Consider the following 17,122-nt stretch of genomic DNA (forward strand, 5'->3'; position numbering starts at 1 on the left):
CTTCCAACATACTGGCAGTGGTTCTCTTTATACAGATCCCGTAACACTCCTGTTGGCTTTCTGTGCAGTAGCCTTGGATCATGCCCATCAGACATAAGGAGTTTCCACAAATCCTTCCTGGATAACTCCATGTCTGATCCCGGCTTTCTCTGGAATGGGTGACTTGTTCCACATCTGGTCAAATCTTCACATGGAGCACTATTCTCTGGGGTCTCCCTTCCTGGAAGCACAGAATTTTCCAGGATATCAATTTTTGGTTTCTTTGAACTAAAGAATTCATTTTTCAGTTTCTCTCTCTCCTGTCGCATTTCACTATAAACTGTGAGGAGAAACCAGGCTACACTTTCAAAATTTAATTTGGAGTTTTCTTATGCTCACTATCCAAGTTCATGGCTTTTAAAATCAGTATTCCAGCCAAAGCCACTAGTCAATTTTGCCAGATTAGCTGCCATTTTTAAACAAGACTTATTTTCCTTCCAGTCTATAATAACACGTGCCTCATTCCTGTCTAAGTCTTTATCAGAAGTGTCTTTAGAGTCCACATTTCTACCAACAGTCTCTTCAAAGCATGCTAGGCCTTCTCTATCAAGCTTCTCACAACTCTTCCAGAATTTTCCCCTTATCCATTTAAAAAGCCGTTCCAACATGTTTGGTATTTGCAAAATGCAGCAGTAGCACCACTACTCTCTTCCCAAAATCTGTTCTAGTTTGCTAGCTGCCGGAATGCAACACACCAGAGACGGATTAGCTTTCTGTAAAAGGGGATTTATTTAGTTAACATATAGTTCTTCAGAGGAAAGGCAGCTAACCTTCGACTGAGGTTCTTTCTTAGATGAAGAGGCACAGAGTGGTCTCTGCTGGCCTTCTCTCCAGGCCTCTGGGTTCTAACAACTTTCCCTAAGGTTGATTTGGAAAGAGGTGGGCCACTGCATAGGCCCTTGGAAAGGGTGGGACTGCCACTTTCTAAAGTTGAAGGATAAATGATTTTCAGACTTTGAAATCCAGTGGTGTTTGCCCTGCAGGTTTTCCTTCCAATTTCTCCCTATGGATCCTGTGACTGTCCCTCCTTTACATATTGGCACCAGATAACTTGTTTTGAGATTCACAAGTCCACAGCCAGAAGGGAATTTGTGCCACTTTAATATTGTTTAAGGTGATGCACATAGTTGCCAAGTTGACAAGGGGTAGACATGTGGCACTTAGGTACAGGTGTCAACTTGGCCAGGTGAAGGTGCCTAGTTCTGTTGCTGTGAACATGAGCCAATGGTACACGAATCTCATCTGTTGCTCATTACATCTGCAGTCGGCTAGGAGGCATGCCTGCTGCAATGAATGATGTTTGATTTAATTGGCTGGTGCTTAAATGAGAGAGCTCAACATAGCACAGCCCAAGCAGCTCAGCATACCTCATTTCAGCACTCACAGCTCAGCCCTGGCCTTTGGAGATGCAGGAAGGAATCACCCTGGGGAAAGTTGTTGGAACCAAGAGACCTGGAGAGAAGGCCTGTGCCTTCCCATGTAAGAAAGAACTTCAGTTGAAAGTTAACTGCCTTTCTTCTGCAGAACTATACGTTAGCGAAATAAATCCCCTTTTATTGAAAACCAATCCGTCTCTGGTGTGTTGCATTCCGGCAGCTAGCAAACTAAAACAGTCTGTCTATCTCTCTATTTATCAGTCCATTTCTGAACATAATGTAGGCTATGTACACCATGCTCTTTGAACACTTAATACTGCCCTGTATGTTTCCTAAGTGTACATTCACTTATGTACAGTTATCAAGTTCAAGAAGCTCAACATTGATATAGAACTTACAGTCTATTTTGCAACTTATTAAGTTTCCCAATAATTTTCCTTTGAGCCTTTTCTTTTCCCTTGCTAGAGCCCATCCAGGATCATGTATTCCGTTTAATTGTCATTGTCTCTTTCATTGTTCTTTCTATTTTTCTTTCCTTTCTATCTTTGTTTCTTACTTACTTACTTTTTCTTTCTCTTTCCTTTCTTTCTCTCTTTCCTTTCATTCTCTCTTCCTTTCTTTCCTCTTTCTTTCTATTGTGGGACCACATATACAATGTAAACTTTCCCATCTCTACTACTTCCAGGCAAACCATTCAGTGGAATTAAACACATTCATAATATTGGAGTACTCTTACCAACTTCTGCTACTAAAACTTTCCCATTGCCCCAGATGGAACCCACCCCCATTGTTCATTAACTCCCCATGCCCCCTGTCCTCCACTCCTGTACTCTAATTTCTGTCTCTATGAGCTTGCATATTTTTCAGTGTTTTCTTTGTAGTTACCATGGGGCTTAACTTTAACATATTAAATCTATAACAATCTCATTTGCTTTGATACCAACTTAACTTCAATAGCATACACAAAATATGTTCCTATACCCCTCCATCCCCCCACCCTTTAAGTAGCTCTTTTCCCAAATTACATGTTTATACATTATGAGTCCCAAGCCACTGCTCTCTCATTACATTTATTTATTTATTTATTTATTTATTTATTTATTTATTTATTATTACATGGTGGGCACCGGGAACCGAACCCAGGTCTCCAGCATGGCAGGCCAGGACTCTGCCATTGAGCCACCATTGCCCACCTTCTCATTACATTTTATGTGTTGAGTTTTTAGATTCTGTAGGAAGTAAAAAGTGGAATTACAAACCAAAAGTACAATAGTACTGGCATTTATATTTACCCATGTTATTAATCTCACCAGAGATGTATATTTCTTTATGTGGCTTCAATCTATTGTCTATTGTCCTTCTACCTGCAGAACTCTTTTTAGCATCTCTTTTAGGGCCTGTGTAGTAGTAATTAACAGCTTTTGTCTATCTGGAAATGTCTTAATCTCTTCTTCATTTTTGAAATAGTTTTGCCAGATATAGGATTCCTGACTGGAAATTTTTGCTTTCAGAACTTTAAATATGTTTTCCCGCTGACTTCTTGCCTCCCTGGTTTCTGATGAGACATCAGCATTTAATCTTATTGAGTCTCTCTTGTACAGGTTGCTTCTCTCTTGTGGCTTTCAGAATTCTCTATCTTTGGCGTTTGTCCATTTAATTATAATACGTCATGGCATGGGTCTGTTTGGGTTTATCCTTTTTGGAGTTCATTGAGCATCTTGGATGTGAATATTCATGTCTTTTATTAAGTTTAGGAAGTTTTCAGCCATTATTTCTTTGAGTATTCTCTTTGTCCCTTTCTCTCTTTCTTCTTCTGGCACTCCCGCAATGCACTTATTGGTACATTTGATGGCGTCCCACAGGTTCCTCATGTTCTGTTCACTTTTCTTCACTTTGTAATTCTTTCAGCTCCTCACACTGAATGTCCTGTCTTCAAGTTCTTTTCTTCTACCAGCTCCAATCTGCTGATAAACCCCTCTAGGGAAATTTTCATTTCTTTTACTGTGGTCTTCAGATCTATTTGGTTCTTTTCATAATTTTCATCTCTCTATTGAAATTCTCTTTGTGTTCATCTATCATTTTTCTGATTTGCTTTAGTTCTTTGTACAAATTTTTAGCATATTCAGGACTAATTTTTAAAAGTTTGTATCTGGAATGTCCCAGGTCTTGTACTCTTCATTGAAGGTTTCTAATATTTAATTTTCTCATTTGCCTGGACCATTATTTTCTGTTTCTTTGTATGTTTTGTAGCCTTTTGCTGAAACCTGGACATTTTGATATTTTAATGTGTTATTATTGGAATTTAGACTCAGAAGCATCTGCTCTTTAAGCTTTTGTCCTGTTAGTGTTTTGACACAGCAGTCCTTGAATGCCGGGAGCTAACAAAAGAAAGAAAGAAACACTATTCCCAGTGTTTGCAGATTGACCTGTGGGAGTGCTCTCCTTCAGGACTTATCCATACAATGAGTTTGTAGGATAGCTCCTGGCCAAAGCATAGGGACATCCCTGATCCTTTCTACACACACATCTTGTCTTGGGCCTAAATGTGTGGCCATAGGAATTCCCTGTTCACACAGTTTCAAGTATCTCCACTCCCTAGGAAACAGTTTCTTCATGGTCCGTGCACTGCACTATATGTCCTACAGCAAAGAATCCCTTGCCTCAGGGATGACTCACTGCTCTCCCACAGCAGTCTTTAGGAAAGCTCCATGAGCTGCTTTCTACATGCAGGGCAAGTTCTGGGATAGTGAGTACCTCAGGCCATCACCAGACCGATTGGGTCAGACATTCATGCTCCTAGTATTTGTATGGAGGTTACTCTGCTCCCTCCACACTGGGAGCATTAGCCAGCTCTGCACTGAGCCAATGAGGGGTAGGGGAGGGGCCACCCAGGGCCCCATGAGATCCAACACTTTTAAGTAGCCTCTTTCTTGATTTGGTGCTCACCCTGTTACTGCAGTCCTTTAACTGTTTTCAGGAACTTTGAGAAAGATATTTCTACCTGTCTTTGCTTGTTGTTCATAATTTCTGTTGGGGGAATGGAATCCTGAAATTTCTTTTTCTGCTATCTAGATTGGGGTGGAAATCAAGCCAATTTTAGTTCATGATATCTGAAGGCATGATGCCCTGTTAAATGATCATGTCTTTCATTGCTATGGACAGGGCGACATCAATAATCACAATGCCTACAACATGGGATGTAAAGTCAAGCTTAGGGATAGCTGCCAATGGCTGTCTGTAGCCCATAGCCAGGCCAGAGTCAATGATGTTAAGGTTTAGCACATCGAATAGCATTTTTTCATTAGTACTTGAAGAAGACATGTTTCATTACTTACCACAACAGTCCTCACTGCATGAAGAAAGATTCTTCCATATAGAAAGGATTAGGCTATGGCTGTAGTTGCTTGGGAGCAGCAGGCTGTTTAGCAGTGGGTGGAGGGTAGAGTCAGTTTTATAAGAATGTGTTGTCACAACTGTAGTAACCACATTGTGCCCACCAATCCAAGACCCCCAATGATCCAAGGGGTTCAGTCCACTGACACTCATGATGTGGCTCACTCTGTCAAGTCACACAGCCAACTGATGTTCTGTTCGTCTTCTCTGGCTGCATGGGGGTTCAAGGGTAGAGGAGAGAGCCCATGGTTTATCTTGCAAAGCTGATGGGCACGAGATAGCTGCTTTCACCTTCCAAAATTTGGCCAGAATTTTTTCCTGCTTGGTCTTTCTGGTAGTAGTCCCAGCCCTCTGTGCAGTCACTGGTGTAGGGTCTTTTTCATGGCATCTTTAGTAGTCAGTGTCTCCAGCTCTTGCAGTGACACAGTCACTTTTGCCATCTCCAGGGTCTCTTCCCACATCCCTGATCTCCTTGTCTTGTATTGTGTGTGTGTATGTGCAGGCTTGTCCAAACTGACAATACTTAGAGGTGGTCAAAGCTACTGAATTTAGAGCAAGACACACACTGTATCAGTGGTACAGCTTGTGTATGGCAGTACTCAATGCATTCCCGACAAATGGGTCAGCGTCAAGGTCAACAACCAACTTTGGTTGATTTTCTGAGGGTATCAGCAGAACCATGTCAGCAACTACTGCATATAGCTGCAGTGTGGCTTGCCCTAGAATCTTTGTCAGTCTGCACCAAGTTGCTTCTCATAGCAAGTATAGATCTTCTCAGTGTACTCATCACCCGTGAAATTGATCTGGTCAGTGGTAAGGGGCTTTCCCAGATACTGTCTGGTCTGCCCACTAGTGACCAGCACAGCTAGCCTCTGTCATTTGGGTCCTGCAACGGCACCCACCACTGGCTCTGTCACCTTGGACTTCGCTATTTCCTGTCCAGTCAAGGCAATCCTTGATTGCTCTGCCAATATGGGCCCTATGATATCTGTGGTTTCTGCTAGCGTCATTTCTGTAGGCTTGTTACATTCCATTTCCAAATTTGTGCAGTCAAGACAAATGAGTCTTGCCACTCTATTGGCAACGATAGCCATCTACCATCTAAGTCTAAGGTATTTGTATTCCCTCCATGTGAAGATAACCAGAACTAGGATCTGTGTGATTAGTAAGAGTATATCCCACATGTTCCAGCACGTTATATGCAGTGGGATGATCACTGTTCATCAGCACCTTGCTAGGCTTTGTCTCTGCCTGCAGCTGGGAGACTGTGGCCCACTCTTCCCATGAGGGAATCGTGTCTTTCTCTAGAAGGCAGTCCTCAAAAGTCGCAGTCTTATAGTGAAACAGTCTATTCACCATGTCTGTTTGCACGGGTCCTTGAAGACTGAATTGTACTATTGTATTAATATCCAAAAACTTTGCTGTGCGTGGTGACCAGAGGAAGCCGACTCTGAGAGCATGTTCTTTTTGTTTTTATTTTTGCTTTTTTTTTTGTCAGGGCCTTTATGACTGAGCAGTTGATTAATCACAATACTATGTAAGTGGAATCACCCACAAAACAACTATACAAGGGTCGGAAATAATAAGGCGCTACACATCCAGGTTGACTATGTAGACCTCTGGGTCAACCCATAACCCTGGGTGCGTTTGGTAGGTTTTGTATCACATGTAGGATACATGAGAATCACAATATGTTTGACAGTGCCTCAGTAGGGACTCTCTAGCAAGTCAAAAAGGAATACTGTTTTTCCATAGCAAGTCTGGCCACAGATGATGACTGAGTGTGGGTCTTTGGGAATCAATAGAGTGCACTGAACAAGTGGGCATTTTCAGCGCTGAGCTGGTTGTCTATAATGACATACAGGTAGATGTTCAAAGCACTGGTGTTCTCTGCAGTTTTTGTGATCCAGGGGTGACACTCTCTGAGGTGTTTTCAATGCAGCAGCTACTACCATAGAGCTGGTCATCATCAGTTGTCCTGAGGCCAAGCCACAGACCTATTGCTGGAGAGGAGCTGGAATAGGGAAAAATCTGCCAGGTCTTTTGAAACCATGGCCACCTCAGGATGTCTTTTGCTACTGGGAAAAGCTGCAAAGAACTTTTTTACCTTGTCCCTATCCTGGTTGGTGTGCATACCCTGAGAGTATAGCTAATTGTAGGTGAGGGCTCCTTCAAAGCTCACCTCTACCTTAGGTTATGGAAGGCCTCTGTATCCCAAGCAAAGGCTGCAGCGGGGGCCTCAAACAGCATCAGAATTCCCTTCATGCTGCAAGCTAGTATGTTTATGTTGATGTTCTATAGAGTGTCACTTTTGTTGGCTGCAATTTTATGGTACCTCAAGACTCTATTGTACAGGTCAGCCCAACTGATTTGCATACCGGTGGCAAATCAGTTGGGCTGGTTTCAGCTGAGTGACCATGTCATACTCCAGACTGATGTTGTCAATAGTATATCTGGCATTTCTGTCATCAGTGGCATTGTTCAGCCATAGTTGTTGAAAGTTAGCTCATGCTGGAGCCTGTCGCTGAGGGTGCTCTGGTAGAAGGGCATATGACTCTCCAGCAACTCAAAATTGATCAGGATGGAGAAGTGGTTCCCAGAGGCACTGGGAAATGCATTGTCTGTTACACTGTTTGTTGTAGCATCTCCAGCTATGAATCATAACTTAGTGATGTTTTTGCCCATAGAGGTTTAAGTCCCCTGATAGAGGCCATTAGTCCTCTCCTCAGAGGTTTCCCAAAGTTCATTTACAGTGGTAGGAGATGTCCAAGTTGTCAACACTTTTGACCTTATTGCTGCTGATCTTAATTGTTGTCATCATCACCACAGCCTGACTGAGGTCCTGAACCACAATTCTGTTGCCATCAGTTAAGTGCAGATTGTAAGTACCAGGCAGACAATCCCAAGGATAATGATGTAATAGGTACCAACATTGTGGAACCAGACCAGAAGCTGCTGGTTCTGGTTCTACCCCAGGACCCTAGAGGCAATGATATTGGTTAAGCTTGTGACCATATTGGCTGGAAGCCATGGTGTGTATACTATATCAAACTGACCACTGATTCTTCAAAACACAAAAGCATAATGGCATACCTTGAGTTAAGTGAATTCAGCAAGTCCACAGAGGCTTGATACCAACTCAGTTAAAGAAACTAACTTTACTGACTCATCTGTCAATGTAGGTGGCACTTAATGGCCCCACAGTAGAGCCTACTATTGACCCCACTGCTAGAACCACTACATCATTACAAGAGCAGGTACAGCCAGCTGTCAGTGACTGTTACAACACCTTGGCAAAAGAAGGCTACAATACCTTGACAGAAGATGGCCAACTACTACCCAAGGTTATTCAGGATTCAAGCTTGACAATCTCTAGCAACTGTGGTTGAGGGTCTTCCCTGGAATGAATCTCATAAATCTTTGTACCAGCAAGCTCCTTAAACATCAGTTGCTGATCAGTATACTGTTATCCACAAGGAGCTAGGATTTACCAATTGCAAGAAGGGCTGGGATAAACAGCTACCACTTAAGGTAACTACAGACCTCCAGGAAACTAACACTAAGCCGGATGGAGAGCTGCTGTGGCAGAGAGTACTGAACTGCAAGACCTGGACAGGTTACAACTGAAGCCTCAGATGCAGTCCATGAATGAAACCACATTAACAGATACCAATATTGGAAAGATTCTCAGGACCCTCCACTAAATCTCCAAGAGCTCAAAGGACTTGACATAACAAAGTAGACAGTTTAAGGTGAGCTGACCAATAGCCTGGCCAAATTGTCCAAACTGGTTGAGCACATTGCCCTGAGAAAGAGAAAGCTGCAAGCCAGAAGAGGTGGATAAATTCACCATTTTCTGTTATATAGCGCTTGTGCAACCTAGAAGATGCATGAGCCACCCACCTGAAGTACTCTCCACAAATAGAACTGAATCCAAGAGACCAGATCCTTAATGAGGGACAAGATCCTCAGTGAGGATGTGATGCTTGCCTAGCACATCCACACCTTCTTTCAGGAGCAGAGAATCGTGATTACATCTATCCTCACAGCAAATTAAATAACCAACTCTACCTCCTCCTCCTCCAACAGTGTCAAGATAAGGGGGCTCCCTCAAGGAGTGGCTGGGGAACACCTGAAGGCCCTTAGAAGTGCTCGTGCCACACTGGCTGGGAAGGCAGCTGCAGCTTTTCCAGGAATCATTGGCTTCCTTGTTTCTTGGCTTCTTACCATTCTTACAGAAATGGCTGGCCACACAGTCAGAGGACTTCTCCTAGTGAAGGCTGCAATTGATTGCTGGCAGCATCAATGAAGAAACCAAAGTGTGAGTAGGCCGATGACTATAAAGGCAGTTTTATCATCTTCACGTTTCTCAGTCACTGCGCTTAGATTGGAGAGCATAATGTCACTGGCAGATTTTTTTTTTTTTTTAAATATGCAGACACCAGGAATTGAACCCAGGTCTCCAGCATGGCAGGCAAGAACTCTGCCTGCTGAGTCACTGTGGCCTGCCCCGGCAGATAGTTTTTGTGGCTCTATCTGATCCATTCCTCCAGACATATCACCAGAAATCATCACTGTAGTTGTCATTACTCTGGATTCCTCACTTGATGGGGCCTCTAAAACATTAGTATGGCATTCACACTGATACTTTGGCTTTCAGGTATGATAATGAGCTGGTCGTTACACCGAACCACCTGGCCAGTAGGTAGCAACATGTTGCTTGGAACCACATAAAGCCTAACTCCAAAGACAGAGTCCATCTTGGAGCTGGCATACTGCAACACGTGTTGATAGTGCTTGATTACTCAAGAGAGGTCTACTGTGGAAAAGATGACTTCTTCCACATTGGCCAAGAACTACTTGATGGCTTCTTCCACATTGGCCAAGAATTACTTCTGGGTGTCAAACAGTCCCAGCCCCAAGAAAATGTGTTCATGTCTGAGCTTGTTCCCCTAGGATTGCCCACATGTAGATCCTGATACTTTCATTTAGCCGCATAATCCATGACTGTGTGAATCCTTATGCTTTATCAAGGACAAAGGTGCTCCAAGCACTATCCGCATTCAAAGAGTCTCACTTGACAGTGCCTACATGTAGGACCTCATTTGTTGTCTCTTTTGTGAAAGACACACATGTTGGATTGTAACCCTGTCTGCCACAAGGTGATCGATATCTATTGTTGTTTTAGTAGTTATGCACCTGCCCCAGACCTTGGTTTCAGGACTTAATATGCCAGTAAGTACATGGGGAGACTCCAAACTTGCTACAAATTCACTCATATTCCCTCTGATCATATGGGTTGTTGAAGGCCACCCAGGCCTGATCTGCATTCAGCAGGACCCGTATTTCTACCAAGAGACTGAAAACCTGGCAGTATACATGGAAGTAATACAGTGACAGCATCAAAGGATTGGCAGTAGCAAGATGGTCCTGTGCTGATATACTACAACCTATCTTTGCACACCATATGCCAAAATTCACTTGTTTTCTGTCAGAACTGCACTGATTGGCTGTTTAACGACTGTATCAGCTGGTCAGATGCAATATTAGACAGCCGGTACCTTCGAAACATGTTGAGGACCTGGGTTTTGAAAGCCCCCACTGTCCCTGTTTGGACCTGAATGCTGGGCTTGGTTAGCTGTGTGACTTCCTGGTACATCTGGTATTTTGCATCCCTGTTAAAGCTAAAGGCTTGTGTATCCATAGACACAACTATGTTTCACACACTGATAAATGTTCAGAGATGTAATGGGGTCTCCAGCCAGCTAGTGCCAGCCAGGCAGCCAGTCTGCTAGTTGGTCCCCACCTTGTTACCTGCCCAGGGCAGCACTGGGCCACAGGAGACACTCTCACAGCAGGGCACTCATGGCATCAACCATACCTCTGACCTTTCCTCAGGTCTTTTGAGCTTCATGCAATTGAAAGATTTTATCAAAAATTGAGGGGTGACTCTTGCCTGGAGCATGAGTAAAGTAACTGATCTGATAACACTTATCATCCTGGCTGACCAAGAAGTCAGGCTTTTAGAGGGCCTGCTCACCTTATTCAGGCTTGACAGTGGGACCCATGGGCAATGGCTTCATGAAGGAACTTATGAGGGCAACCACCCTGTGAACTTCACAGCTGCAAAAACACTTAATGGACACCTCAATCAGATCAACAGCATGCCTAGTGTTGCAGATGGGTCCCTTCCACAGCTCTGGCAGAAATCTGGCTTGGGTACCATTTGCTAGGCAACTCCAACACAGTTCTAGTCAAGCACCCTGAATTCAGGTGCCTCCAGGACAGTACAGCAAGCAAGTTAGAGATGATACTCGAAAATGTCTTGACAATCACAGACTTCCAACCTTCTTGGTATTCGAGTTAATTAGAAAATGAGCATGTATGGACCTGATGTCTGCTGTAAGGACAATAATGATTGACTACACTGAAAAGATCTACATCTATACCTGAGATAGAATGTGAGTGCCAAAGGCTAGTGATAGCATGACTGGAACCTTTGACATGGGTACAACTGGGTCACAAATGTGGTAGACCATGATGCAGTCACCAAGGTCTGTATGGTGGTGATGAGGTCAGAGGGGGAGCCTAAAAATCAGACAGGTGACAAACCCACCGCAGCCCAGTATGCAGTCACCACAACTATGTGGAAGTCTGGATAGCACCTCTCATCAACACTTGGCTTCTGAAGACCCCACTTGGTCTCTACGTGTTGCTTCTGCCTCAAAGGCATACCTGAATGGAGCTTGGAGTGTGTTTGACATGCCCAATCTGATTGTCCAGGTCCCAGTTGTATTGCAGGGGAATACCTAGAGACCTGCATCAACACTGTGTGTCTCTACTTTGATTATGATGTTATAGATGGTCTCACAAAGGTCCGTGTCATCAATCTCACCACAGCCTAGTGATGCTGATCACTAGAGGCAGTGACAGGCTCCAACTAGGTGCACTAGCAGGGGTCATCCCTGAGTGATTCTAGCTGGAGTAGTTGGAGCATATGTTTTTCCTTAGAGATTCAAGAAACCTGCACATGGCAGGTTCCTACTTGTGGCATTCTTGTTAAGAAAAATACGCACTCTTATATCCTAAGAACAAAGCACCCAAACTCATTTCTTACTTGTGCCTCTCTTCCCAGACAAGGCATCTCCTATTGAACTTGCAGTGTAGGGCTGCATACTAGTCATGTGAGATAAGGCAACCCATTGTACCTTGCATTGTGCACTGAGACCTGCACTCAGCCCGCCTTGAAAGATCATCTCTACCAGCTACAACATACATGCCAACTGAAATGCTAGAGAACAAGCAAGAGATGCAGGCCACCCTGTACGGAAATCACCACTATGGCATCGATTTTGTAGATGCCATTGATGGGGCTCTAGTCACAGCCAGCATGGGGATGGGCACTGGTGGATGGGCACCTGTCCACTGTCATTACCATACCAGTAGTCCTGGGCCTTGAAATTATGGTCCTGGATTGTAGCTGGCAATAAAGCCAAAAAGCACCACAAGATCTAAGCTGTGGCCAGCAAAAAACTGAGCTCAGTTGCAGACCCGTTATCTACCACCCCAGTCAATGGGGAAATCAATCTGACCATGAGTTCCAGCACATCCTCGACAAGTTGGAAAAAAGGCAAAATGATGAAGCATGAGATTTGAGCTGGTGCCAGGACAGCCTCAGTAACCACTGAAAAAGAGACCAAAAAAAAAAAGTTTCCTCATTCATTGGGGCAGAGATGAAGCCTGGGCAAGTATCATTTACAAAGTTGGCTGTACAATAAAGTGCCTCTGTGTCTGCTAGAATGGCATGAACCACCAGGATGACCTGCCCTTCAATACACCTCATAACTGTTTTTTTTATCCCTTCCTTTAAGGAAGTCTAGAAATCTCCAACTTTTATTTGCTTGACTTTGCAGCCTAAAATGACTCTTTACACAAATGTATTATAAGTTTGTCACTAACTCATCACAAACTTGCATCCTGCCTTACAGAAGGCTCTACAAGGGGAGAAAACACTCCTCTATTAGGTGCAAGGGGGAAAGCTCCTCTACCATGGGATCTCTTTTCTTGGGGCTATAGTGCCAATTATTTATGTAGGTGAAGTACATATGCCACCACAACCACAGTTGATGGGTGGGTCTCATTGGTGTGTTATGTGAGGTTAGTCGTGGTGAACACATGGAGACTAACATCAGCTTGCAGTGCATTGGCCCCATACACCACTTTTATATCTCCTACTGTGATCCTACTACATACCCTAGATATGGGGATGAAAATAAGGAACTCAGGTTTGACATTTGTGGTCTAGCACAAGGGTTTGCAAACTATAGCCCATGGACCAAATTCTCCCCACAGCCTGGAACTAAGAATAGTTTTACATTTTTAAAGGGTTGTTAAAAAGATAAAAAGAAAAGAAAGAAAAATACATAGCAGAGATAGGATTCGAACTGAAAAGTCTAAAATATTTGCAGTCTGACCCTTTACAGAAAAAGTTTACAACCTCTGGTCTAATTGATGAGGCAGAAAGTCAGATAAAAGTAAAGTACAATGGTAAGCAAGTGTTTCACAAACTTACCTACTATAAAGTAATGATATGTGTTAGACAGAGAGAAGCTGACCCTCCCTACTGAAATCTAATTAGGGAGGCAGACAATAATGAAATAAACTCACAAATATGTACATTTCAAATGCTGACAAATGCCAGGATGAAATAAAGCTGAGGGCTGTCATTGACACTAAGAGGGAGTCTGTCTTTGGAAGCCCATGGGAGTCCTCTCATAGGAGGTGACATTTCAGCTAAGACCTTAATAAACAGCCATTCAGAGAGCCAGGGGAGGAGATTCTAGAGAAAAGAATCAGCTTGTGCAAACAAAAAGAGTTTTGCATGGGCCTATGTGGCTGGAGTATAGTGAGCTAGGGGAGAGTCAAACAAGATGAGGTTAAGAAGAAAGTCGGGCCAGATCAGATAGCACCTCATAGGTTGTGTGTATCTGTGAGCATTGAATAGTAATACATACTTTAAAAATAGTGGTTTAAGCAAAATAGGAGTTTGTTTCTCTCCCATGGAATTCCCATGGAATTCCAAAGGTAGGCAGTCAAGGGCTAGAATAGCATATCTAGAGTCATCCAGGACCCAAGTTCTTTTCAGCTTCACATGCCACCATCCCTGGGGTGTGGTCTTCTTGCTCACATTTCCAGAGAGCTGTTGGAGCTCCAGCCATCACATCTGCAATCCAAGCAGCAGAATAGAAGAAAGATGGAAGAAAAGTACACTACCCAGAAGTCCCATTCACCACTCTGGTTATATCTCATTGTTCCAGAACTTAGTTCATGTAGTGACAACATGTGAGTTAGGAAGGGCTGGGAAATACAGTTCTTTAACTGGAGCAGCAAACATCCACTAAAAATTTCACTATTACCTTGAGTGAGAAGGAGAAAATTGATGTTTAGTAGCCAACTAATGTATTTTCCAAACCAAGGCAAGAAGTTTGTACTTTATCCTAGGTTAGAGTCCCGTCAGAAAACAGATGGCACATCATGCAGGTAACTTGGTTGAGTTCAATGGAAGATCTGTGCTCAGGGCATGGGTAGATTTAAGAAAAACCAAAAGTGGGGAATCATTACCATCCCTAGGCTTGCATGGACAAGAGGAGGGTGTGGTTTCCAGAACCTGAAATAAATGAATGCTGTAGCTGACAGCAGCTGGGGAGGCCTTTGGTAGAGAAATGCAAAGTGTGCTACAGGAGAGGGAGGAGGAGGAGTGGAACATATAGTTAACAAACAAACAAATCTTTCTTGACTGATTTATCTGCCATATTATGTATGTTGCTCCCTGTCACCCTGCATAGAAGGAGTTGGGAGAATAAATATCCTGTGTTCTCTCCTACCTTCTGGTCCCCGGCCTGGATCAAGCCCAGAGACAGTTAAATATCTGCAAGTTCAACAGAGGAGGAAAACCTTGCAAAGGAAGCTGAGAAAGATCAAATGGAATTGAAGAAAATTGGGAGAATATTTGGTCACAGAAGCTGAGAAAGGAGAGTGTTTCAGGAAGAGACCTGGAATCTTGACAAAATTTCCCTCAATGAAGTGGTGAATGCTGAAGACAAACGGGAGTGGGTTCAAAACTGAATGAAAAATTTAAAACTTATTTTAGAAAGAGAAAGTTAGTGGAAGTATGGAAATGGAGACAGCACGTGGAAAAAGTTTTCTTTAGAAGTTTGAATATGGAAGGGAACTGAAAAATGGCTAGCAGGAGATTCATTTATTCACATATTCCACAAATATTTAATATGGCAGGTATTGTTCTAAATGCTGAGGATTCAGCAGTATACCAGACAGAAAAAGTACCTCCCTTTATGGGGTTTACATTCCAATTGAGAGAAACAGACCCTTCACAAATACATAATATGGCATATAAATCAGTCAAGAAAGATTTCTTTGTTAACTATATGTTCCACTCCTCTCCTCCCTCTCCCATGGCACGCTTTGCTAATGGATTCTAGCAAGGAAGATTTTATTTTTAAAGGGAATAATATAGCATAGTTGTACATTGATAGAAATGATCCAGTAGTGAAGTGGTGTTCTAGTTTTCTAGCTGCTGGAATGCAATATACCAGAAACACAATGACTTTTAAAAGGGGGAATTTATTAAGTTGCATGTTTACAGTTCTAAAGCCATGAAAATGTCTAAATTAAAGCAAGGCTATAGATATGTCTGATCTAAGGCATCCAGGGAAAGATGGTTCAAGAAGGCCACTGACTTTCAGGGTTTCTCTTTCAACGAGAAAAGCACATGGTGAACACAGTGAAATTTGCTAGCTTTCTCTCCAGGCTTCCTGTTTCATGAAGCTCTACTGGGGGCATTTTCCTTCTTCATCTCCAAAGGTCTCTGGCTATGTGGGCTCTCATGGCTCTCTCATCTCTTGTGAATCTGCAGCTCTCTCCAAATATTTCCTCTTTTAAAGGATTCCAGTAAAGTAATCAAGACCCATCTGGAATGGGTGGCAGCACACCTCCCTCTAATCAAAGGTTAGTGCCCACAATTGGGTCAGTCACATCTCCATGGAGATAATTTAATCAAGTTTCCAACCTATGTTGCTGAGTAGGGATTAAAAGAAATGGCTGCCTCTGTGAGATGGATCAAGATTAAAACAAGGCTTTTCTAGGGTGCATAATCCTTTCAGACTGGCACAAATAGACATCTTTGATGTAGAAAAAATGGCAGTAACCTGGAGGAACAAAATCCTTAGTTATGCCAATCACTGACTGTGGTTAAGTGCTATAGCCATTAGTACTCCTGGAGTTCAGACAAAGAGAGAGTTCAGTTAAACTGGAATAATTGAGAAGGCACCCTGAGAAGGTCAGAGACTGAGCTGAGACCTGAAGGCCTGGAAGGTTTCAAGTCTTCTTTCTTTTTTTCTTGTTCAGTCTAGCTAAAGTTGTCGATTTTGTTGCTCTTTACAAAGAACCACTTTTTTTTTTATCATCCTGTTCTACATATATAATCAGTAATTCACAATATCATCACATAGTTGCATATTCATCATCATGATCATTTCTTAGAACATTTGCATCTATTCAGAAAAAGAAATAAAAAAGAAACAGAAAAAAAAGTTCATATATACCATACCTCTTGCGCCTCCCTTTCATTGATCACTAGCATTTCAATCTAAATTTATTTTTAACATTTGTTCCCCCTATTATTTATTTTTATTACATATGTTTTAGTTGTCTGTTGATAAGATAGATAAAAGGAGCATCAGACACAAGGTTTTCACAATCACACAGTCACATTGTGAAAGCTCTATCATTATACAGTCATCTTCAAGAAACATGGCTACTGGAACACAGCTCTACGTTTTCAGGCAGTTCCCTCCAGCCTCTCCATTACATCTTGACTAACAAGGTGATATCTATTTAATGCGTAAGAATAACCTCCAGGATAACCTCTTGACTCTGTTTGGAATCTCTCAGCCATTGACACTTTATTTTGTCTCATTTCACTCTTCCCCTGTTTGGTCGAGAAGGTTTTCTCAATCCCTTGATGCTGAGTCTCAGCTCATTCTAGGATTTCTGTCCCACGTTGCTAGGAAGGTCCACACCCCTGGGAGTCATGTCCCACGTAGACAGGGGGAGGGTGGTGAGTTTGCTTGTTGTGTTGGCTGGAGAGAGCGGCCACATCTGAGCAACAGAAGAGGGTCTCTTGGGGATGACTCTTAGGCCTAATTTTAAGTAGGTTTGACCTATTCTTTGTGGGGTTAAGTTTCATATGAACAAACTGCAAGATTGGGGACTCAGCCTATAGCTCTGGTTTTCCA

At 42.8% G+C, this 17,122-nt stretch overlaps 1 protein-coding gene and 1 long non-coding RNA gene across 9 annotated transcripts in view; one reads left to right on the forward strand and one right to left on the reverse strand.

Annotated features, from left to right (window-relative positions):
- Positions 1 to 11,654, reverse strand: part of LOC143677024 (uncharacterized) — a 156,949-nt gene extending 145,295 nt beyond the window's left edge. For all 5 annotated transcript variants that reach the window (XR_013172347.1, XR_013172345.1, XR_013172346.1 and 2 more), the window contains exon 1: positions 11,544 to 11,654. This is a non-coding gene — a long non-coding RNA (uncharacterized LOC143677024). The remainder of the gene's footprint in view (positions 1 to 11,543) is intronic.
- BABAM2 (BRISC and BRCA1 A complex member 2) overlaps positions 1 to 17,122 on the forward strand; it is a 626,549-nt gene that overhangs the window by 514,126 nt on the left and 95,301 nt on the right. The gene's annotated exons all lie outside the window — the stretch shown is intronic.

The sequence above is a fragment of the Tamandua tetradactyla genome, chromosome 3, assembly GCF_023851605.1.
Source record: "Tamandua tetradactyla isolate mTamTet1 chromosome 3, mTamTet1.pri, whole genome shotgun sequence".
NCBI lineage: Eukaryota > Metazoa > Chordata > Mammalia > Pilosa > Myrmecophagidae > Tamandua > Tamandua tetradactyla.